Consider the following 25,844-nt stretch of genomic DNA (forward strand, 5'->3'; position numbering starts at 1 on the left):
TCTTCAAACCTATCAGCGCAAAGTAAAAAGCAACACACCACTCCCGGGAGGGCTTGAACCTCGAACCTTTCGGTTAACAGCCGATCGCGCTAGCCAATTGCGCCACGGAGACAGTCCTGCTCCACTCTCACCACCATCAGAACAAAACCTATGAGCGCAAAGAAAAAAGCAACACACCACTCCCGAGAGGGCTCGAACCTCCAACTTTTCCGTTAACAGCCCATCGCGCTAGCCAATTGCGCCACGGAGACAGTCGTGCTCCACTCTCACCACTATCACAACATGTCTTCAAAGCTATCAGCCCAAAGAAAAAAAGCGCCGCACCACCACCGCGTGGGCTCGAACCTCCAACCTTTCGGTTACCAGCCGATCGCGCTAGCCAATAGCGCCACGGAGACAGTCCTGCTCCGCTCTCACAACCATCAGAACATATCTTCAAAGCTATCAGCCCAAAGAAAAAAAAGCAACACACCATTCCCGGGAGGGCTCGAACCTCCAACTTTTTAGTTACCAGCCGATCGCGCTAGCCAATTGCGCCACGGAGGCAGTCGTGCTCCACTCTCACCACCGTCAGAACATTTCTTCGGAGCTATCAGCCCAAAGAAAAAAAATCGCCGCACCACCATCGGGTGGGCTCGAACCTCCAACCTTTCGGTTAAGAGCCCATCGCGCTAGCCAATTGCGCCACGGAGACAGTCATGCTCCACTCTCACCACCGTCAGAACATTTCTTCAGAGCTATCAGCCCAAAGAAAAAAAGCGCCGCACCACCACCCGGTGAGCTCGAACCTCCAAACTTTCGGTTAATAGCCCATCGCGCTAGCCAATTACGCCACGGAGACAGTCGTGCTCCACTCTCACCACCATCAGAACATATCTTCAATGCTATCAGCGCAAAGAAAAAAAGCAACACACCACTCCCGGGAGGACTCGAACCTCCAACCTTTCGGTTAAGGGCCCATAGCGCCAGCCAATTGCGCCACGGAGACAGTCGTGCACCACTCTCACCACCGCAGAACATTTCTTCAGACTATCAGCTCAAAGAAAAAAAGCGCCGCACCCCCACCGGGTGGGCTCGAACCTCCAACCTTTCGGTTAACAGCCGAACGCGCTAGCCAATTGCGCCACGGAGACAGTCGTGCTCCACTCTCACCACCATCAGAACATATCTCCAAAGCTATCAGCGAAAAGAAAAGAGCAACACACCACTCCCGGGAAGGCTCGAAACTACAACCTTTCGGTTAACAGCCGATCGCGCTAGCCAATTGCGCCACAGAGACAGTCGTGCTCCACTCTCACCACCGTCAGAACATTTCTTCAGAGCTATCAGCCCTAAGAAAAAAAAGCGCCACACCACCACCGGGTGGGCTCGAACCTCCAGCCTTTCGGTTAACGGCCGAACGCGCTAGCGAATTGCGCCACAGAGACAGTCGTGCTCCACTCTCACCACCATCAGAACATAACTTCAAAGCTATCAGCGTAAAGAAAAAAAAGCAACACACCACTCCCGGGAGGGCTCCAACCTCCAACCTTTCGGTTAACAGCCGATCACGCTAGTCAATTGCGCCACGGAGACAGTCGTGCTCCACTCCCACCGCCATCAGAACATATCTTCAAAGCTATCAGCGCAAAGAAAAAAGCAACACGCCACTCTCGGGTGGGCTCGAACCTCCAACCTTTCGGTTAACAGCCGATCGCTCTAATCACTTCCGCCACGGAGACAGTCCTGCTTCACTCTCACCACCATCAAAACATATCTGCAAAGCTATCAGCCCAAAGAAAAAAAAGCACCGCACCACCACCGGGTGGGCTCGAACCTCCAACCTTTCGCTTAAAAGCCGATCGCGCTAGCCAATTGCGCCATGAAGACAGTCCTGCTCCACTCTCACCACCCTCAAACATATCTTCAAAGCTATCAGCCCAAAGAAAAAAAAAGCAACACACCACCCCTGGGAGGGCTCGAACCTCCAACCTTTCGGTTAACGGCCGATCGCACTAGCCAATTACGCCACGGAGACAGTCTTTCTCCACACTCACCACCGTCAGAACATTTCTTCAGAGCTATCAGCTCAAAGAAGAAAAAGCGCCGCACCACCACCGGGTGGGCTCGAACCTCCAACCTTTCGGTTAACAGCCGATCGCGCTAGCCAATTGGGCCACGGAGGCAGTCGTGCTCCACTCTCACCACACTGTCAGAACATTTCTTCAGAGCTATCAGCCCAAAGAAAAGGAAACGCCGCACCACCACCGGGTGGGCTCGAACTTCCAGCCTTTCGGTTAACGGCCGAACGCGCTAGCCAATTGTGCCACGGAGACAGTCGTGCTCCACTCTCACCACCATCAGAACATATCTTCGAAGCTATCAGCACAAAGAAAAAAGCAACACACCACTCCCGGGAGGGCTCGAAATACTAACTTTTCGGTTAACAGCCGATTGCGCTAGCCAATAGTACCACGGAGACAGTCGTGCTCCAATCTCCCCACCATCAGAACATATCTTCAAAGCTATCAGCGCAAAGAAAAAAGCAACACACCACTACCGGGAGGGATCGAACCTCCAACATTTCGGTTAACAGCCGATCGCGCTAGCCAATTGCGCCACGGAGACAGTCGTGCTTCACTCTCACCACCGTCAGAACATTTCCTCAGAGCTATCAGCCCAAAGGAAAAAAAGCGCCGCGCCTCCACCGAGTGGGCTCGAACCTCCAACCTTTCGGTTAAGGGCCCATTGCGCTAGCCATTTGCGCCACGGGGACAGTCGTGCACCACTCTCACCACCACAGAACATTTCTTCAGACTATCAGCCCAAAGAAAAAAAGCGCCGCACCACCACCGGGTGGGCTCGAACCTCCAACCTTTCGGTTAACAGCCGAACGCGCTCGCCAATTGCGCCACGGAGACAGTCGTGCTCCACTCTCACCACCGTCAGAACATTTCTTCAGAGCTATCAGCTCAAAGAAGAAAAAGCGCCGCACCACCACCGGGTGGGCTCGAACCTCCAACCTTTCGGTTAACAGCCGATCGCGCTAGCCAATTGGGCAACGGAGGCAGTCGTGCTCCACTCTCACCACACTGTCAGAACATTTCTTCAGAGCTATCAGCCCAAAGAAAAAAAGCGCCGCACCACCACCGGGTGGGCTCGAACCTCCAACCTTTCGGTTAACAGCCGAACGCGCTCGCCAATTGCGCCACGGAGACAGTCGTGCTCCACTCTCACCACCGTCAGAACATTTCTTCAGAGCTATCAGCTCAAAGAAGAAAAAGCGCCGCACCTCCACCAGGTGGGCTCGAACCTCCAGCCTTTCGGTTAACAGCCGATCGCGCTAGCCAATTACGGCACGGAGACAGTCGTGCTCCACTCTCACCACCATCAGAACATATCTTCAAATCTATCAGCGCAAAGAAAAAAAAGCAACACACCACTCCCGGGAGGGCTCGAACCTCCAACCTTTCGGTTAACAGCCGATCACGCTAGCCAATTGCGCCACGGAGACAGTCGTGCTCCACTCCCACCACCATCAGAACATATCTTCAAAGCTATCAGCGCAAAGAAAAAAGCAACACGCCACTCTCGGGTGGGCTCGAACCTCCAACCTTTCGGTTAACAGCCGATCGCGCTAGCCAATCGGACCACGGAGGCAGTCGTGCTCCACTCTCACCACTGTCAGAACATTTCTTCAGAGCTATCAGCCCAAAGAAAAAGAAACGCCGCACCACCACCGGGTGGGCTCGAACCTCCAACCTCTCGGTTTACAGCCGATCGCGCTAGCCAATGGCGCCACGGAGACAGTCGTGCTCCGCTCTCACCACCGTCAGTACAATTCTTCAGAGCTATCAGCCCAAAGAAAAGAAAGCGCCACACCACCACCGTGTGGGCTCGAACTTCCAGCCTTTCGGTTAACGGCCGAACGCGCTAGCCAATTGTGCCACGGAGACAGTCGTGCTCCACTCTCACCACCATCAGAACATATCTTCGAAGCTATCAGCACAAAGAAAAAAGCAACACACCACTCCCGGGAGGGCTCGAAATACTAACCTTTCGGTTAACAGCCGATTGCGCTAGCCAATAGTACCACGGAGACAGTCGTGCTCCAATCTCCCCACCATCTGAACATATCTTCAAAGCTATCAGCGCAAAGAAAAAAAAGCAACACACCACTCCCGGGAGGGCTCGAACCTCCAACCTTTCGCTTAAAAGCCGATCGCGCTAGCCAATTGCGCCATGAAGACAGTCCTGCTCCACTCTCACCACCCTCAAACATATCTTCAAAGCTATCAGCAAAAAGAAAAAAAAAGCAACACACCACCCCTGGGAGGGCTCGAACCTCCAACCTTTCGGTTAACGGCCGATCGCACTAGCCAATTACGCCACGGAGACAGTCTTTCTCCACTCTCACCACCGTCAGAACATTTCTTCAGAGCTATCAGCTCAAAGAAGAAAAAGCGCCGCACCACCACCGGGTGGGCTCGAACCTCCAACCTTTTGGTTAACAGCCGATCGCGCTAACCAATTGGGCCACGGAGGCAGTCGTGCTCCACTCTGACCACACTGTCAGAACATTTCTTCAGAGCTATCAGCCCAAAGAAAAAGAAACGCCGCACCACCACCGGGTGGGCTCGAACTTCCAGCCTTTCGGTTAACGGCCGAACGCGCTAGCCAATTGTGCCACGGAGACAGTCGTGCTCCACTCTCACCACCATCAGAACATATCTTCGAAGCTATCAGCACAAAGAAAAAAGCAACACACCACTCCCGGGAGGGCTCGAAATACTAACTTTTCGGTTAACAGCCGATTGCGCTAGCCGAAAGTACCACGGAGACAGTCGTGCTCCAATCTCCCCACCATCAGAACATATCTTCAAAGCTATCAGCGCAAAGAAAAAAGCAACACACCACTACCGGGAGGGATCGAACCTCCAACATTTCGGTTAACAGCCGATCGCGGTAGCCAATTGCGCCACGGAGACAGTCGTGCTTCACTCTCACCACCGTCAGAACATTTCCTCAGAGCTATCAGCCCAAAGGGAAAAAAGCGCCGCGCCTCCACCGAGTGGGCTCGAACCTCCAACCTTTCGGTTAAGGGCCCATTGCGCTAGCCATTTGCGCCACGGGGACAGTCGTGCACCACTCTCACCACCACAGAACATTTCTTCAGACTATCAGCCCAAAGAAAAAAAGCGCCGCACCACCACCGGGTGGGCTCGAACCTACAACCTTTCGGTTAACAGCCGAACGCGCTCGCCAATTGCGCCACGGAGACAGTCGTGCTCCACTCTCACCACCGTCAGAACATTTCTTCAGAGCTATCAGCTCAAAGAAGAAAAAGCGCCGCACCACCACCGGGTGGGCTCGAACCTCCAACCTTTCGGTTAACAGCCGATCGCGCTAGCCAATTGGGCCAAGGAGGCAGTCGTGCTCCACTCTCACCACACTGTCAGAACATTTCTTCAGAGCTATCAGCCCAAAGAAAACGAAACGCCGTACCACCACCGGGTGGGCTCGAACCTCAAACCTCTCGGCTAACAGCCGGTCGCGCTAGCCAATGGCGCCACGGAGACTGTCGTGCTCCGCTCTCACCACCGTCAGAACATTTCTTCAGAGCTATCAGTCCAAAGAAAAAAAAGCGCCGCACCTCCACCGGGTGGGCTCGAACCTCGAGCCTTTCGGTTAACAGCCGATCGCGCGAGCCAATTGCGCCACGGAGACAGTCGTGCTGCACTCTCACCACCATCAGAACATATCTTCAAAGCTATCAGCGTAAAGAAAAGAGCAACACACTACTCCCGGGAAGGCTCGAAACTACAACCTTTCGGTTAACCGCCGATCGCGCTAGCCATTTGCGCCACGGAGACAGTCGTGCTCCACTCTCACCACCGTCAGAACATTTCTTCAGAGCTATCAGCTCAAAGAAGAAAAAGCGCCGCACCACCACCGGGTGGGCTCGAACCTCCAACCTTTCGGTTAACAGCCGATCGCGCTAGCCAATTGGGCCACGGAGGCAGTCGTGCTCCACTCTCACCACACTGTCAGAACATTTCTTCAGAGCTATCAGCCCAAAGAAAAAGAAACGCCGCACCACCACCGGCTGGGCTCGAACCTGAAAACTCGCGGTTAACAGCCGGCCGCGCTAGCCAATGGCGCCACGGAGACAGTCGTGCTCCGCTCTCACCACCGTCAGAACATTTCTTCAGAGCTATCAGCCCAAAGAAAAAAAAGCGCCACACCACCACCGGGTGGGCTCGAACCTCTAGCCTTTCGGTTAACGGCCGAACGCGCTAGCCAATTGCGCCACGGAGACAGTCGTGCTCCACTCTCACCACCATCAGAACATATCTTCAAAGCTATCAGCGCAAAGAAAAAAGCAACACACCACTCACGGGAGGGCTCGAAATTCCAACCTTTCGGTTAACAGCCGATCGCGCCAGCCAATTGCGCCACTGAGACAGTCGTGCTCCAATCTCCCCATCATCAGAACATATCTTCAAAGCTATCAGCGAAAAGAAAAAAGCAACACACCACTCCCGGGAGGGATCGAACCTCCAACTTTTCGGTTAACAGCCGCTCGCGCTAGCCAATTGCGCCACCGAGACAGTCGTGCTCCACTCTCACCACCGTCAGAACATTTCCTCAGAGCTATCAGCCCAAAGGAAAAAAAGCGCCGCACCTCCACCGAGTGGTCTCGAACCTCCAACCTTTCGGTTAAGGGCCCATTGCGCTAGCCAATTGCGCCACGGAGACAGTCGTGCACCACTCTCACCACCGCAGAACATTTCTTCAGACTATCAGCCCAAAGAAAAAAAGCGCCGCACCACCACCGGGTGGGCTCGAACCTCCAACCTTTCGGTTAACAGCCGAACGCGCTAGCCAATTGCGCCAGGGAGACAGTCGTGCTCCACTCTCACCACCGTCAGAACATTTCTTCAGAGCTATCAGCTCAAAGAAGAAGAAAAAGCGCCGCACCACCACCGGGTGGGCTCGAACCTCCAATCTTTCGGTTAACAGCCGATCGCGCTAGCCAATTGGGCCACGGAGGCAGTCGTGCTCCACTCTCACCACTGTCAGAACATTTCTTCAGAGCTATCAGCCCAAAGAAAAATAAACGTCGCCCCACCACTGGGTGGGCTCGAACATAAAAAGCTCTCGGTTAACAGCCGAACGCGCTAGCTAATTGCGCCACGGTGACAGTCGTGCTCCACTCTCACCACCATCAGAACATATCTTCAAAGTTATCAGCCCAAAGAAAAAAAAGCAAAGCACCACTCCCGGGAGGCCTCGAACCTCCAACCTTTAAGTTTACAGCCGATCGCTCTAGCCAATTACGCCACGGCGACAGTCTTTCTCCACTCTCACCACCGTCAGAACATTTCTTCAGAGCTATCAGCTCAAAGAAGAAAAAGCGCCGCACCACCACCGGGTGGGCTCGAACCTCCAACCTTTCGGTTAACAGCCGATCGCGCTAGCCAATTGGAACACGGAGACAGTCGTGCTCCACTCTCACCACCGTCAGAACATTTCTTCAGAGCTATCAGCTCAAAGAAGAAAAAGCGCCGCACCACCACCGGGTGGGCTCGAACCACCAACCTTTCGGTTAATAGCCCATCGCGCTAGCCGATTACGCCACGGAGACAGTCGTGCTCCACTCTCACCACCATCAGAACATATCTTCAAATCTATCAGCGCAAAGAAAAAAAAAGCAACACACCACTCCCGGGAGGGCTCGAACCTCCAACCTTTCGGTTAACAGCCGATCACGCTAGCCAATTGCGCTACGGAGACAGTCGAGCTCCACTCCCACCACCATCAGAACATATCTTCAAAGCTATCAGCGCAAAGAAAAAAGCAACACGCCACTCTCGGGTGGGCTCGAACCTCCAACCTTTCGGTTAACAGCCGATCGCGCTAGCCAATCGGACCACGGAGGCAGTCGTGCTCCACTCTCACCACTGTCAGAACATTTCTTCAGAGCTATCAGCCCAAAGAAAAAGAAACGCCGCACCACCACCGGGTGGGCTCGAACCTCCAACCTCTCGGTTTACAGCCGATCGCGCTAGCCAATGGCGCCACGGAGACAGTCGTGCTCCGCTCTCACCACCGTCAGTACATTTCTTCAGAGCTATCAGCCGAAAGAAAAGAAAGCGCCACACCACCAACGGGTGGGCTCGAACTTCCAGCCTTTCGGTTAACGGCCGAACGCGCTAGCCAATTGTGCCACGGAGACAGTCGTGCTCCACTCTCACCACCATCAGAACATATCTTCGAAGCTATCAGCACAAAGAAAAAAGCAACACACCACTCCCGGGAGGGCTCGAAATACTAACCTTTCGGTTAACAGCCGATTGCGCTATCCAATAGTACCACGGAGACAGTCGTGCTCCAATCTCACCACCATCAGAACATATCTTCAAAGCTATCAGCGCACAGAAAAAAGCAACACACTACTACCGGGAGGGATCGAACCTCCAACATTTCGGTTAACAGCCGATCGCGCTAGCCAATTGCGCCACGGAGACAGTCGTGCTTCACTCTCACCACCGTCAGAACATTTCCTCAGAGCTATCAGCCCAAAGGAAAAAAAGCGCCGCGCCTCCACCGAGTGGGCTCGAACCTCCAACCTTTCGGTTAACAGCCGATCGCGCTAGCCAATCGCGCCACGGAGACAGTCGTGCTCCGCTCTCACCACCGTCAGAATATTTCTTCAGAGCTATCAGCCCTAAAAAAAGCGCCACACCACCACCGGGTGGGCTCGAACCTCCAGCCTTTCGGTTAACGGCCGAACGCGCTAGCGAATTGCGCCACAGAGACAGTCGTGCGCCACTATCACCACCATAAGAACATATCTTCAAAGCTATCAGCGCAAAGAAAAAAGCAACACACCACTCCCGGGAGGGCTTCAAATTCCAACCTTTCGGTTAACAGCCCATCGCACTAGCCAATTACGCCATGGAGACAGTCGTGCTCCACTCTCACCACCATCAGAACATATCTTCAAATCTATCAGCGCAAAGAAAAAAAAGCAACACACCACTCCCGGGAGGGCTTGAACCTCCAACCTTTCGGTTAACAGCCGATCACGCTAGTCAATTGCGCCACGGAGACAGTCGTGCTCCACTCCCACCGCCATCAGAACATATCTTCAAAGCTATCAGCGCAAAGAAAAAAGCAACACGCCACTCTCGGGTGGGCTCGAACCTCCAACCTTTCGGTTAACAGCCGATCGCTCTAATCACTTCCGCCACGGAGACAGTCCTGCTTCACTCTCACCACCATCAAAACATATCTGCAAAGCTATCAGCCCAAAGAAAAAAAAGCACCGCACCACCACCGGGTGGGCTCGAACCTCCAACCTTTCGCTTAAAAGCCGATCGCGCTAGCCAATTGCGCCATGAAGACAGTCCTGCTCCACTCTCACCACCCTCAAACATATCTTCAAAGCTATCAGCCCAAAGAAAAAAAAAGCAACACACCACCCCTGGGAGGGCTCGAACCTCCAACCTTTCGGTTAACGGCCGATCGCACTAGCCAATTACGCCACGGAGACAGTCTTTCTCCACACTCACCACCGTCAGAACATTTCTTCAGAGCTATCAGCTCAAAGAAGAAAAAGCGCCGCACCACCACCGGGTGGGCTCGAACCTGCAACCTTTCGGTTAACAGCCGATCGCGCTAGCCATTTTGGCCACGGAGGCAGTCGTGCTCCACTCTCACCACCGTCAGAACATTTCCTCAGAGCTATCAGCTCAAAGAAGAAAAAGCGCCGCACCACCACCGGGTGGGCTCGAACCTCCAACCTTTCAGTTAACAGCCGATCGCGCTAGCCAATTGGGCCAAGGAGGCAGTCGTGCTCCACTCTCACCACACTGTCAGAACATTTCTTCAGAGCTATCAGCCCAAAGAAAACGAAACGCCGCACCACCACCGGGTGGGCTCGAACCTCAAACCTCTCGGCTAACAGCCGGTCGCGCTAGCCAATGGCGCCACGGAGACTGTCGTGCTCCGCTCTCACCACCGTCAGAACATTTCTTCAGAGCTATCAGTCCAAAGAAAAAAAAAGCGCCGCACCTCCACCGGGTGGGCTCGAACCTCCAGCCTTTCGGTTAACAGCCGATCGCGCGAGCCAATTGCGCCACGGAGACAGTCGTGCTGCACTCTCACCACCATCAGAACATATCTCCAAAGCTATCAGCGTAAAGAAAAGAGCAACACACTACTCCCGGGAAGGCTCGAAACTACAACCTTTCGGTTAACCGCCGATCGCGCTAGCCAATTGCGCCACGGAGACAGTCGTGCTCCACTCTCACCACCGTCAGAACATTTCTTCAGAGCTATCAGCTCAAAGAAGAAAAAGCGCCGCACCACCACCGGGTGGGCTCGAACCTCCAACCTTTCGGTTAACAGCCGATCGCGCTAGCCAATTGGGCCACGGAGGCAATCGTGCTCCACTCTCACCACACTGTCAGAACATTTCTTCAGAGCTATGAGCCCAAAGAAAAAGAAACGCCGCACCACCACCGGCTGGGCTCGAACCTGAAAACTCGCGGTTAACAGCCGGCCGCGCTAGCCAATAGTACCACGGAGACAGTCGTGCTCCAATCTCACCACCATCAGAACATATCTTCAAAGCTATCAGCGCACAGAAAAAAGCAACACACTACTACCGGGAGGGATCGAACCTCCAACATTTCGGTTAACAGCCGATCGCGCTAGCCAATTGCGCCACGGAGACAGTCGTGCTTCACTCTCACCACCGTCAGAACATTTCCTCAGAGCTATCAGCCCAAAGAAAAAAAAGCGCCGCGCCTCCACCGAGTGGGCTCGAACCTCCAACCTTTCGGTTAACAGCCGATCGCGCTAGCCTATCGCGCCACGGAGACAGTCGTGCTCCGCTCTCACCACCGTCAGAACATTTCTTCAGAGCTATCAGCCCTAAAAAAAGCGCCACACCACCACCGGGTGGGCTCGAACCTCCAGCCTTTCGGTTAACGGCCGAACGCGCTAGCGAATTGCGCCACAGAGACAGTCGTGCGCCACTATCACCACCATAAGAACATATCTTCAAAGCTATCAGCGCAAAGAAAAAAGCAACACACCACTCCCGGGAGGGCTTCAAATTCCAACCTTTCGGTTAACAGCCCATCGCACTAGCCAATTACGCCACGGAGACAGTCGTGCTCCACTCTCACCACCATCAGAACATATCTTCAAATCTATCAGCGCAAAGAAAAAAAAGCAACACACCACTCCCGGGAGGGCTCGAACCTCCAACCTTTCGGTTAACAGCCGATCACGCTAGTCAATTGCGCCACGGAGACAGTCGTGCTCCACTCCCACCGCCATCAGAACATATCTTCAAAGCTATCAGCGCAAAGAAAAAAGCAACACGCCACTCTCGGGTGGGCTCGAACCTCCAACCTTTCGGTTAACAGCCGATCGCTCTAATCACTTCCGCCACGGAGACAGTCCTGCTTCACTCTCACCACCATCAAAACATGACTGCAAAGCTATCAGCCCAAAGAAAAAAAAGCACCGCACCACCACCGGGTGGGCTCGAACCTCCAACCTTTCGCTTAAAAGCCGATCGCGCTAGCCAATTGCGCCATGAAGACAGTCCTGCTCCACTCTCACCACCCTCAAACATATCTTCAAAGCTATCAGCCCAAAGAAAAAAAAAGCAACACACCACCCCTGGGAGGGCTCGAACCTCCAACCTTTCGGTTAACGGCCGATCGCACTAGCCAATTACGCCACGGAGGCAGTCGTGCTCCACTCCCACCACCATCAGAACATATCTTCAAAGCTATCAGCGCAAAGAAAAAAGCAACACGCCACTCTCGGGTGGGCTCGAACCTCCAACCTTTCGGTTAACAGCCGATCGCGCTAGCCAATCGGACCACGGAGGCAGTCGTGCTCCACTCTCACCATTGTCAGAACATTTCTTCAGAGCTATCAGCCCAAAGAAAAAGAAACGCCGCACCACCACCGGGTGGGCTCGAACCTCCAACCTCTCGGTTAACAGCCGATCGCGCTAACCAATTGGGCCACGGAGGCAGTCGTGCTCCACTCTCACCACACTGTCAGAACATTTCTTCAGAGCTATCAGCCCAAAGAAAAAGAAACGCCGCACCACCACCGGGTGGGCTCGAACTTCCAGCCTTTCGGTTAACGGCCGAACGCGCTAGCCAATTGTGCCACGGAGACAGTCGTGCTCCACTCTCACCACCATCAGAACATATCTTCGAAGCTATCAGCACAAAGAAAAAAGCAACACACCACTCCCGGGAGGGCTCGAAATACTAACTTTTCGGTTAACAACCGATTGGGCTAGCCGAAAGTACCACGGAGACAGTCGTGCTCCAATCTCCCCACCATCAGAACATATCTTCAAAGCTATCAGCGCAAAGAAAAAAGCAACACACCACTACCGGGAGGGATCGAACCTCCAACATTTAGGTTAACAGCCGATCGCGGTAGCCAATTGCGCCACGGAGACAGTCGTGCTTCACTCTCACCACCGTCAGAACATTTCCTCAGAGCTATCAGCCCAAAGGGAAAAAAGCGCCGCGCCTCCACCGAGTGGGCTCGAACCTCCAACCTTTCGGTTAAGGGCCCATTGCGCTAGCCATTTGCGCCACGGGGACAGTCGTGCACCACTCTCACCACCACAGAACATTTCTTCAGACTATCAGCCCAAAGAAAAAAAGCGCCGCACCACCACCGGGTGGGCTCGAACCTCCAACCTTTCGGTTAACAGCCGAACGCGCTCGCCAATTGCGCCACGGAGACAGTCGTGCTCCACTCTCACCACCGTCAGAACATTTCTTCAGAGCTATCAGCTCAAAGAAGAAAAAGCGCCGCACCACCACCGGGTGGGCTCGAACCTCCAACATTTCGGTTAACAGCCGATCGCGCTAGCCAATTGGGCCAAGGAGGCAGTCGTGCTCCACTCTCACCACACTGTCAGAACATTTCTTCAGAGCTATCAGCCCAAAGAAAACGAAACGCCGCACCACCACCGGGTGGGCTCGAACCTCAAACCTCTCGGCTAACAGCCGGTCGCGCTAGCCAATGGCGCCACGGAGACTGTCGTGCTCCGCTCTCACCACCGTCAGAACATTTCTTCAGAGCTATCAGTCCAAAGAAAAAAAAAGCGCCGCACCTCCACCGGGTGGGCTCGAACCTCCAGCCTTTCGGTTAACGGCCGAACGCGCTAGCCAATTGCGCCACGGAGACAGTCGTGCTCCACTCTCACCACCATCAGAACATATCTTCAAAGCTATCAGCGCAAAGAAAAAAGCAACACACCACTCACGGGAGGGCTCGAAATTCCAACCTTTCGGTTAACCGCCGATCGCGCTAGCCAATTGCGCCACGGAGACAGTCGTGCTCCACTCTCACCACCGTCAGAACATTTCTTCAGAGCTATCAGCTCAAAGAAGAAAAAGCGCCGCACCACCACCGGGTGGGCTCGAACCTCCAGCCTTTCGGTTAACGGCCGAACGCGCTAGCCAATTGCGCCACGGAGACAGTCGTGCTCCACTCTCACCACCATCAGAACATATCTTCAAAGCTATCAGCGCAAAGAAAAAAGCAACACACCACTCACGGGAGGGCTCGAAATTCCAACCTTTCGGTTAACAGCCGATCGCGCCAGCCAATTGCGCCACTGAGACAGTCGTGCTCCAATCTCCCCATCATCAGAACATATCTTCAAAGCTATCAGCGAAAAGAAAAAAGCAACACACCACTCCCGGGAGGGATCGAACCTCCAACTTTTCGGTTAACAGCCGCTCGCGCTAGCCAATTGCGCCACAGAGACAGTCGTGCTCCACTCTCACCACCGTCAGAACATTTCCTCAGAGCTATCAGCCCAAAGGAAAAAAAGCGCCGCACCTCCACCGAGTGGTCTCGAACCTCCAACCTTTCGGTTAAGGGCCCATTGCGCTAGCCAATTGCGCCACGGAGACAGTCGTGCACCACTCTCACCACCGCAGAACATTTCTTCAGACTATCAGCCCAAAGAAAAAAAGCGCCGCACCACCACCGGGTGGGCTCGAACCTCCAACCTTTCGGTTAACAGCCGAACGCGCTAGCCAATTGCGCCAGGGAGACAGTCGTGCTCCACTCTCACCACCGTCAGAACATTTCTTCAGAGCTATCAGCTCAAAGAAGAAGAAAAAGCGCCGCACCACCACCGGGTGGGCTCGAACCTCCAATCTTTCGGTTAACAGCCGATCGCGCTAGCCAATTGGGCCACGGAGGCAGTCGTGCTCCACTCTCACCACTGTCAGAACATTTCTTCAGAGCTATCAGCCCAAAGAAAAATAAACGTCGCCCCACCACTGGGTGGGCTCGAACATAAAAACCTCTCGGTTAGCAGCCGGTCGCGCTAGCCAATGGCGCCACGGAGATAGTCGTGCTCCGCTCTCACCACCGTCAGAACATTTCTTCAGAGCTATCAGCCCTAAGAAAAAAAGCGCCACACCACCACCGGGTGGGCTCGAACCTTCAGCCTTTCGGTTAACGGCCGAACGCGCTAGCTAATTGCGCCACGGTGACAGTCGTGCTCCACTCTCACCACCATCAGAACATATCTTCAAAGTTATCAGCCCAAAGAAAAAAAAGCAACACACCACTCCCGGGAGGGCTCGAACCTCCAACCTTTCAGTTTACAGCCGATCGCTCTAGCCAATTACGCCACGGCGACAGTCTTTCTCCACTCTCACCACCGTCAGAACATTTCTTCAGAGCTATCAGCTCAAAGAAGAAAAAGCGCCGCACCACTACCGGGTGGGCTCGAACCTCCAACCTTTCGGTTAACAGCCGATCGCGCTAGCCAATTGGAACACGGAGGCAGTCGTGCTCCACTCTCACTACTGTCAGAACATTTCTTCAGAGCTATCAGCCCAAAGAAAAAGAAACGCCGCACCACCACCGGGTGGGCTCGAACCTCCAACCTCTCGGTTAACAGCCGATCGCGCTAGCCAATGGCGCCACGGGGACAGTCGTGCTCCGCTCTCACCACCGTCAGTACATTTCTTCAGAGCTATCAGCCCAAAGAAAAAAAAGCGCCACACCACCACCGGGTGGGCTCGAACTTCCAGCCTTTCGGTTAACGGCCGAACGCGCTAGCCAATTGTGCCACGGAGACAGTCGTGCTCCACTCTCACCACCATCAGAACATATCTTCAAAGCTATCAGCAAAAAGAAAAAAGCAACACACCACTCCCGGGAGGGCTCGAAATTCTAACCTTTCGGTTAACAGCCGATTGCGCTAGCCAATAGCGACACGGAGACAGTCGTGCTCCAATCTCCCTACCATCAGAACATATCTTCAAAGCTATCAGCGCAAAGAAAAAAGCAACACACAACTCCCGGGAGGGATCAAACCTCCAACTTTTTGGTTAACAGCCGATCGCGCAAGCCCATTGCGCCACGGAGACAGTCGTGCTCCACTCTCACCACCGTCATAACATTTCCTCAGAGCTATCAGCCCAAAGGAAAAAAAGCGCCGCGCCTCCACCGAGTGGGCTCGAACCTCCAACCTTTCGGTTAACAGCCGATCGCGCTAGCCAATTGGGCCAAGGAGGCAGTCGTGCTCCACTCTCACCACACTGTCAGAACATTTCTTCAGAGCTATCAGCCCAAAGAAAAAGAAACGCCGCACCACCACCAGGTGGGCTCGAACCTCCAACCTCTCGGTTAACAGCCGATCGCGCTAGCCAATGGCATCACGGAGACAGTCGTGCTCCGTTCTCACCACCGTCAGTACATTTCTTCCGAGCTATCAGCCCAAAGAAAAAAAAGCGCCACACCACCACCGGGTGGGCTCGAACTTCCAGCCTTTCGGTTAACGGCCGAACGCGCTAGCCAATTGTGCCACGGAGACAGTCGTGCTCCACTCTCACCACCATCAGAACATATCTTCAAAGCTATCAGCGCAAAGAAAAAAAAGCGCCGCACCTCCACCGGGTGTGCTCGAACCTCCAGCCTTTCAGTTAACAGCCGATCGCGCTAGCCAATTGCGCCGCGAAGACAGTCGTGCTCCACTCTCACCACCATCAGAACATATCTCCAAAGCTATCAGCGAAAAGAAAAGAGCTACACACCACTCCCGGGAAGGCTCGAAACTACAACCTTTCGGTTAACAGCCGATCGCGCTAGCCAATTGCGCCACGGAGACAGTCGTGCTCCGCTCTCACCACCGTCAGAACATTTCTTCAGAGCTATCAGCCCAAAGAAAAATAAACGCCGCACCACTACCGGGTGGGCTCGAACCTCCAACCTCTCGGTTAACAGCCGGTCGCGCTAGCCAATGGCGCCACGGAGACAGTCGTGCTCCGCTCTCACCACCGTCAGAACATTTCTTCAGAGCTATCAGCCCTAAGAAAAAAAAGCGCCACACCACCACCGGGTGGGCTCGAACCTCCAACCTTTCGGTTAACAGTCGATTGCGCTAGCCAATTGCGCCACGGAGACAGTCTTGCTTCACTCTCACCACCATCAGAACATACCTTCAACGCCATCAGCGCAAAGCAAAAAAAAGCGACACACCGTCCACGGGTGGGCTCCAAACTCCAATCTTTCGGTTAACAACCAATCGCGCTAGCGAATTGCGCCACGGAGACAGTCCTGCTCCACTCTCACCACCATGAGAACATATCTTCAAAGCTATCAGCCCAAAGAAAAAAAAGCGCCGCTCCACCACCGGGTGGGCTCGAACCTCCAGCCTTTCGGTTAACAGCCCATCGCGCTAGCCAATAGCGCCACGGAGACAGTCGTGCTCCACTCTCACCACCATCAGAACATATCTTTAAAGCTATAATAGCAAAGAAAAAAGCAACACACCACTCCCGGGAGGGTTCAAACCTCCAATGTTTTGGTTAACAGCCGATCGCGCTAGCCAATTGCGCCACGGAGACAGTCGTGCTCCACTCTCACCACCATCAAAACATATCTCCAGAGCTATCAGCGCAAAGAAAAGAGCAACACACCACTCCCGGGAAGGCTCGAAACTACAACCTTTCGGTTAACAGCCGATCGCGCTAGCCGATTGCGCCGCGGAGACAGTCGTGCTCCAATCTCACCACCGTCAGAACATTTCTTCAAAGCTATCAGCACAAAGAAAAGAGCATCACACCACTCCTGGGAGGGCTCGAAACTCCAACCTTTTGGTTAACAGCCGATCGCGCTAGCCAATTGCGCCACGGAGGCAGTCATACGCAACTCTCACCACCGTGAAAACATTTCTCCAAAGCTATCAGTGCAAAGATAAAAAAAAGTGACACACTGCTTCCGGGAGGGCTCGAACCTCCAAACTTTCGGTTAACAGCCGAACGCGCTAGCCAAGTGCGCCACGGAGAAAGTCGCGCTCCACTCTCACCACCGTCAGAACATTTCCTCAGAGCTATCAGCCCGAAGGAAAAAAAGCGCAGCACCACAACCGGGTGGGCTCGAACCTCCAACCTTTCGGTTAACAGCCGATCGCGCTAGCCAATTGGGCCACGGAGGCAGTCGTGCTCCACTCTCACCACACTGTCAGAACATTTCTTCAGAGCTATCAGCCCAAAGAAAAAGAAACGCCGCACCACCACCGGGTGGGCTCGAACCTCAAACCTCTCGGCTAACAGCCGGTCGCACTAGCCAATGGCGCCACGGAGACAGTCGTGCTCCGCTCTCACCACCGTCAGAACATTTCTTCAGAGCTATCAGCCCAAAGAAAAAAAAAGCGCCGCACCTCCACCGGGTGGGCTCGAACCTCCAGCCTTTCGGTAAACAGCCGATCGCGCTAGCCAATTGCGCCACGGACCCAGTCGTGCTGCACTTTCACCACCATCAGAACATATCTCCAAAGCTATCAGCGAAAAGAAAAGAGCAACACACCACTCCCGGGAAGGCTCGAAACTACAACCTTTCGCTTAACAGCCGATCGCGCTAGCTAATTGCGCCACGGAGACAGTCGTGCTCCACTCTCACCACCGTCAGAACATTTCTTCAGAGCTATCAGCGAAAAGAAAAGAGCAACACACCACTCCCGGGAAGGCTCGAAACTACAACCTTTCGGTTAACAGCCGATCGCGCTAGCCAATTGCGCCACGGAGACAGTCGTGCTCCACTCTCACCACCGTCAGAACATTTCTTCAGAGCTATCAGCTCAAAGAAGAAAAAGCGCCGCACCACCACCGGGTGGGCTCGAACCTCCAACCTTTCGGTTAACAGCCGATCGCGCTAGCCAATTGGGCCACAGAGGCAGTCGTGCTCCACTCTCACCACACTGTCAGAACATTTCTTCAGAGCTATCAGCCCAAAGAAAAAGAAACGCCGCACCACCACCGCGTGGGCTCGAACCTGAAAACTCTCGGTTAACAGCCGGTCGCGCTAGCCAATGGCACCACGGAGACAGTCGTGCGCCGCTCTCACCACCGTCAGAACATTTCTTCAGAGCTATCAGCCCAAAGAAAAAAAAGCGCCAAACCACCACCGGGTGGGCTCGAACCTCCAGCCTTTCGGTTAACGACCGAACGCGCTAGCCAATTGCGCCACGGAGACAGTCGTGCTCCACTCTCACCACCATCAGAACATATCTTCAAAGCTATCAGCGCAAAGAAAAAAGCAACACACCACTCACGGGAGGGCTCGAAATTCCAACCTTTCGGTTAACAGCCGATCGCGCTAGCCAATTGCGCCACGGAGACAGTCGTGCTCCAACCTCCCCACCATCAGAACATATCTTCAAAGCTATAAGCGTTAAGAAAAAAGCAACACACCACTCCCGGGAGAATCGAATCTCCAACTTTTCGGTTAACAGCCGATCGCGCTCGCCAATTGGGCCACGGAGACAGTCGTGCTCCACTCTCAACACTGTCAGAACATTTCTTCAGAGCTATCAGCCCAAAGAAAAAGAAACGCCGCACCACCACCGGGTGGGCTCGAACCTCCAACCTCTCGGTTGACAGCCGATCGCGCTAGCCAATGGCGCCACGGAGACAGTCGTGCTCCGCTCTCACCACCGACAGCACATTTCTTCAGAGCTATCAGCCCAAACAAAAAAAAAGCGCCACACCACCACCGGGTGGGCTCGAACTTCCAGCCTTTCGGTTAACGGCCGAACGCGCTAGCCAATTGTGCCACGGAGACAGTCGTGCTCCACTCTCACCACCATCAGAACATATCTTCAAAGCTATCAGCACAAAGAAAAAAGCAACACACCACTCCCGGGAGGGCTCGAAATTCTAACCTTTCGGTTAACAGCCGATTGCGCTAGCCAATGGCGCCACGGAGACAGTCGTGCTCCAATCTCCCCACCATCAGAACATATCTTCAAAGCTATAAGCGCAAAGAAAAAAGCAACACACCACTCCCGGGAGGGATCGAACCTCCAACTTTTCGGTTAACAGCCGATCGCGCTAGCCAATTGCGCCACGGAGACAGTCGTGCTCCACTCTCACCACCGTCATAACATTTCCTCAGAGCTATCAGCCCAAAGGAAAAAAAGCGCCGCGCCTCCACCGAGTGGGCTCGAACCTCCAACCTTTCGGTTAAGGGCCCATTGCGCTAGCCAATTGCGCCACGGAGACAGTCGAGCACCACTTTCACCACCGCAGAACATTTCTTCAGACTATCAGCCCAAAGAAAAAAAGCGCCGCACCACCACCGGGTGGGCTCGAACCTCCAACCTTTCGGTTAACAGCCGAACGCGCTAGCCAATTGCGCCACGGAGACAGTCGTGCTCCACTCTCACCACCGTCAGAACATTTCTTCAGAGCTATCAGCTCAAAGAAGAAAAAGCGCCGCACCACCAACGGGTGGGCTCGAACCTCAAACCTTTCGGTTAACAGCCGATCGCGCTAGCCAATTGGGCCACGGAGGCAGTCGTGCTCCACTCTCACCACCGTCAGAACATTTTTTCAGAGCTATCAGCTCAAAGAAGAAAAAGCGCCACACAACCACCGGGTGGGCTCGAACCTCCAACCTTTCGGTTAACAGCCGATCGCGCTAGCCAATTGGGCCACGGAGGCAGTCGTGCTCCACTCTCACCACACTTTCAGAACATTTCCTCAGAGCTATCAGCCCAAAGAAAAAGAAACGCCGCACCACCACCGGGTGGGCTCGAACCTGAAAACTCTCGGTTAACAGCCGGTCGCGCTAGCCAATGGCGCCACGGAGACAGTCGTGCTCCGCTCTCACCACCGTCAGAACATTTCTTCAGAGCTATCAGCCCAAAGAAAAAAAAGCGCCACACCACCACCGGGTGGGCTCGAACCTCCAGCCTTTCGGTTAACGGCCGAACGCGCTAGCCAATTGCGCCACGGAGACAGTCGTGCTCCACTCTCACCCCCATCAGAACATATCTTCAAAGCTATCAGCGCAAAGAAAAAAGCAACACACCACTCACGGGAGGGCTCGAAATTCCAACCTTTCGGTTAACAGCCGATCGCACTAGCCAATTGCGCCACGGAGACAGTCGTGCTCCAATCTCCCCACCATCAGAACATATCTTCAAAGCTATCAGCGCAAAGAAAAAAAAAGCGCCGCACCTCCACCGGGTGGGCTCGAACCTCCAGCCTTTCGGTTAACAGCCGATCGCGCTAGCCAATTGCGCCACGGAGACAGTCGTGCTCCACTCTCACCACCATCAGAACATATCTCCAAAGCTATCAGCGAAAAGAAAAGAGCAACACACCACTCCCAGGAAGGCTCGAACCTGAAAACTCTCGGTTAACAGCCGGTCGCGCTAGCCAATGGCGCCACGGAGACAGTCGTGCTCCGCTCTCACCACCGTCAGAACATTTCTTCAGAGCTATCAGCCCAAAGAAAAAAAAGCGCCACACCACCACCGAGTGGTCTCGAACCTCCAACATTTCGGTTAAGGGCCCATTGCGCTAGCCAATTGCGCCACGGAGACAGTCGTGCACCACTCTCACCACCGCAGAACATTTCTTCAGACTATCAGCCCAAAGAAAAAAAGCGCCGCACCACGACCGGGTGGGCTCGAACCTCCAACCTTTCGGTTAACAGCCGAACGCGCTAGCCAATTGCGCCACGGAGACAGTCGTGCTCCACTCTCACCACCGTCAGAACATTTCTTCAGAGCTATCAGCCCAAAGAAGAAAAAGCGCCGCACCACCACCGGGTGGGCTCGAACCTCCAACCTTTCGGTTAACAGCCGATCGCGCTAGCCAGTTGCGCCACGGAGACAGTCCTGCTCTACTCTCACCACCATCAGAACATATCTTCAAAGCTATCAGCCCGAAGAAAAAAAAGCTACACAACACTCTCGGGAGGACTCGAACCTCCAACCTTTCAGTTAAAAGCCGATCGCGCTAGCCAATTGCGCCACGGAGACAGTCGCGCTACACTCTCACCACCGTCAGAACATTTCCTCAGAGCTATCAGCCCAAAGGAAAAAAAGCGCAGCACCACAACCGGGTGGGCTCGAACCTCCAACGTTTCGGTTAACAGCCCAACGCGCTAGCCAATTGCGCCACGGAGACAGTCGTGGTCCACTCTCACCACCATCAGAACATATCTTCAAAGCTATCAGCGCAAAGAAAAAAGCGACACACCGTCTCCTGGTGGGCTCAAACCACCAACCTTTCGGTTAACAGCCAATCGCGCTAGCCAATTGCGCTACGGAGACAGTCCTGCACCACTCTCACCACCATCAAACATATCTTCAAAGCTATCAGCCCAAAGAAAAAAAAAGCGCCGCACTACCCCCGGGTGGGCTCGAACCTCCAGCCTTTCGGTTAAAGGCCGAACGCGCTAGCCAATTGCGCCACGGAGACAGTCGTGCTCCACTCTCACCACCATCAGAAAATATCTTCAAAGCTATCAGCGCAAAGAAAAAAGCAACACACCACTCCCGGGAGGGCTCGAAATTCCAACCTTTTGGTTAACAGCCAATCGCGCTAGCCAATTGCGCCACGGAGACAGTCGTGCTTCAATCTCACCACCATGAGAACATACCTTCAATGCCATCAGCGCAAAGCAAAAAAAAAGCGACACACCGTCCACGGGTGGGCTCGAAACTGCAATCTTTCGGTTAACAACCGATCGCGCTATCCAATTGCGCCACGGAGACAGTCCTGCTCCAGTCTCACCACCATGAGAACATATCTTCAAAGCTATCAGCCCAAAGAAAAAAGTAGTGTCGCACAACCATCGGGTGGGCTCGAACCTCGAACCTTTCGGTTAACAGCCGATCGCGCTAGCCAATTGCGCCCCGGAGACAGTCCTGCTCCACTCTCACCACCATCAGAACATAACTTCAAAGCTATGAGCCCAAAGGAAAAAAGCGCCGATTCACCACCGGGTGGGCTCGAACCTCCAACCTTTTGGCTAACAGCTGATCGCGCTACCCAATTGCGCCATGGAGACAGTCCTGCTCCACTCTCACCACCATCAGAACATATCTTCAAAGCTATCAGCCCAAAGAAAAAAAAAGCAACAAACCACTGCCGGGAGGGCTCGAACCTCCAACCTTTCAGTTAACAGCCGATCGCGCTAGCCAATTGCGCCACGGAGACAGTCGTGCTCCACTCTCACCACCATCAGAACATTTCTTCAGAGCTATCAGCCCAAAGGAAAAAAAGCGCCGCATCACCACCGGGTGGGCTCGAACCTCCAACCTTTCGGTTAACAGCCGATCGCGCTAGGCAATTGGGCCCCGCAGGCAGTCGTGCTCTACTCTCACCACTGTCAGAACATTTCTTCAGAGCTAACAGCCCAAAGAAAAAGAAACGCCACACCACCATCGTGTGGGCTCGAACATCCAACTTCTCGGTCAACAGCCGATCGCGCTAGCCAATTGCGACAGCCACGGAGACAGTCGTTCTCCCCTCTCACCACCATCAGAACATATCTTCAAAGCTATCAGCGCAAAGAAAAAAGCGACACACCGTCCCCTGGTGGGCTCGAACCTGAAAACTCTCGGTTAACAGCCGGTCGCGCTAGCCAATGGCGCCACGGAGACAGTCGTGCTCCGCTCTCACCACCGTCAGAACATCTCTTCAGAGCTATCAGCCCGAAGAAAAAAAAAGCGCCACACCACCACCGGGTGGGCTCGAACCTCCAGCCTTTCGGTTAACGGCCGAACGCGCTAGCCAATTGCGCCACGGAGACAGTCGTGCTCCACTCTCACCACCATCAGAACATATCTTCAAAGCTATCAGCGCAAAGAAAAAAGCAACACACCACTCACGGGAGGGCTCGAAATTCCAACCTTTCGGTTAACAGTCGATCGCGCTAGCCAATTGCGCCACGGAGACAGTCGTGCTCGAATCTCCCCACCATCAGAACATATCTTCAAAGCTATCAGCCCAAAGAAAAAAAAGCGCCGCACCTCCACCGGGTGGGCTCAAACCTCCAGCCTTTCAGTTAACAGCCGATCGCGCTAGCCAATTGCGCCACGGAGACAGTCGTGCTCCACTCTCACCACCATCAGAACATATCTTCAAAGCTATCAGCCCAAAGAAAAAAAAGCAACAAACCACTGCCGGGAGGGCTCGAACCTCCAACCTTTCAGTTAACAGCCGATCGCGCTAGCCAATTGCGCCACGGAGACAGTCGTGCTCCACTCTCACCACCATCAGAACATTTCTTCAGAGCTATCAGCCCAAAGGAAAAAAAGCGCCGCATCACCACCGGGTGGGCTCGAACCTCCAACCTTTCGGTTAACAGCCGATCGCGCTAGCCAATTGGGCCCCGGAGGCAGTCGTGCTCCACTCTCACCACTGTCAGAACATCACTTCAGAGCTAACAGCCCAAAGAAAAAGAAACGCCGCACCACCATCGTGTGGGCTCGAACATCCAACTTCTCGGTCAACAACCGATCGCGCTAGCCAATTGCGACAGCCACGGAGACAGTCGTTCTCCCCTCTCACCACCATCAGAACATATCTTCAAAGCTATCAGCGCAAAGAAAAAAGCGACACACCGTCCCCTGGTGGGCTCGAACCTGAAAACTCTCGGTTAACAGCCGGTCGCGCTAGCCAATGGCGCCACGGAGACAGTCGTGCTCCGCTCTCACCACCGTCAGAACATCTCTTCAGAGCTATCAGCCCGAAGAAAAAAAAGCGCCACACCACCACCGGGTGGGCTCGAACCTCCAGCCTTTCGGTTAACGGCCGAACGCGCTAGCCAATTGCGCCACGGAGACAGTCGTGCTCCACTCTCACCACCATCAGAACATATCTTCAAAGCTATCAGCGCAAAGAAAAAAGCAACACACCACTCACGGGAGGGCTCGAAATTCCAACCTTTTGGTTAACAGTCGATCGCGCTAGCCAATTGCGCCACGGAGACAGTCGTGCTCCAATCTCCCCACCATCAGAACATATCTTCAAAGCTATCAGCCCAAAGAAAAAAAAGCGCCGCACCTCCACCGGGTGGGCTCAAACCTCCAGCCTTTCAGTTAACAGCCGATCGCGCTAGCCAATTGCGCCACGGAGACAGTCGTGCTCCACTCTCACCACTATCAGAACATATCTCCAAAGCTATCAGTGAAAAGAAAAGAGCAACACACCACTCCCAGGAAGGCTCGAAACTACAACCTTTCGGTTAACAGCCGATCGCGCTAGCCAATTGCGCCACGGAGACAGTCGTGCTCCACTCTCACCACCGTCAGAACATTTCTTCAGAGCTATCAGCTCAAAGAAGAAAAAGCGCCGCACCACCCACGGGTGGGCTCGAACCTCCAAACTTTCGGTTAACAGCCGATCGCGCTAGCCAATTGGGCCACGGAGGCAGTCGTGCTCCACTCTCAGCACACTGTCAGAACATTTCTTCAGAGCTATCAGCCCAAAGAAAAAGAAACGCCGCACCACCACCGGTTGGGCTCGAACCTGAAAACTCTCGGTTAACAGCCAGTCGCGCTAGCCAATGGCGCCACGGAGACAGTCGTGCTCCGCTCTCACCACCGTCAGAACATTTCTTCAGAGCTATCAGCCCAAAGAAAAATAAACGCCGCACCACCACCGGGTGGGCTCGAACCTCCAACCTCTCGGTTAACAGCCGGTCGCGCTAGCCAATGGCGCCATGGAGACAGTCGTGCTCCGTTCTCACCACCGTCAGAACATTTCTTCAGAGCTATCAGCCCTAAGAAAAAAAGCACCACACCACCACCGGGTGGGCTCGAACCTCCAGCCTTTCGGTTAACGGCCGATTGCGCTAGCCAATTGCGCCACGGAGACAGTCGTGCTTCACTCTCACCACCATCAGAAAATACCTTCAAAGCCATCAGCGCAAAGCGAAAAAAAGCGACACACCGTCCACGGGTGGGCTCGAAACTCCAATCTTTCGGTTAACAACCGATCGCGCTAGCCAATTGCGCCACGGAGACAGTCCTGCTCCACTCTCACCACCATGAGAACATATCTTCAAAGCTATCAGCCCAAAGAAAAAGAAGCGCCGCACCACCACCGGGGGGGCTCGAACCTCCAACCTTTTGGTTAACAGCTGATCGCGCTAGCCAATTGCGCCACGGAGACAGTCCTGCTCCACTCTCACCACCTTCAGAACATATCTTCAAAGCTTTCAGCCCAAAGAAAAAAAAGCAACAAACCAATCCCGGGAGGGCTCGAACCTCCAACCTTTCAGTTAACAGCCGATCGCGCTAGCCAATTGCGCCACAGAGATAGTCGTGCTCCACTCTCACCACCGTCAGAACATTTCTTCAGAGCTATCAGCCCAAAGGGAAAAAAGCGCCGCTTCACCACCGGGTGGGCTCGAACCTCCAGCCTTTCGGTTAACAGCCCATCGCGCTAGCCAGTAGCGCCACGGAGACAGTCGTGCTCCACTCTCACCCCCATCCGAACTTATCTTTAAAGCTATAATAGTGAAGAAAAAAG

At 54.0% G+C, this 25,844-nt stretch overlaps 1 non-coding gene across 1 annotated transcript; it reads right to left on the minus strand.

Annotated features, from left to right (window-relative positions):
• Positions 1 to 21,708: 21,708 nt before the first annotated feature.
• On the minus strand, positions 21,709 to 21,782 carry TRNAK-UUU (transfer RNA lysine (anticodon UUU)). The gene has a single exon. It is a non-coding gene; the product is annotated as a tRNA-Lys (tRNA).
• Between the last annotated feature and the right edge of the window lie 4,062 nt (positions 21,783 to 25,844).

Source organism: Rhipicephalus microplus, unplaced genomic scaffold, assembly GCF_043290135.1.
Source record: "Rhipicephalus microplus isolate Deutch F79 unplaced genomic scaffold, USDA_Rmic scaffold_26, whole genome shotgun sequence".
Lineage (NCBI taxonomy): Eukaryota > Metazoa > Arthropoda > Arachnida > Ixodida > Ixodidae > Rhipicephalus > Rhipicephalus microplus.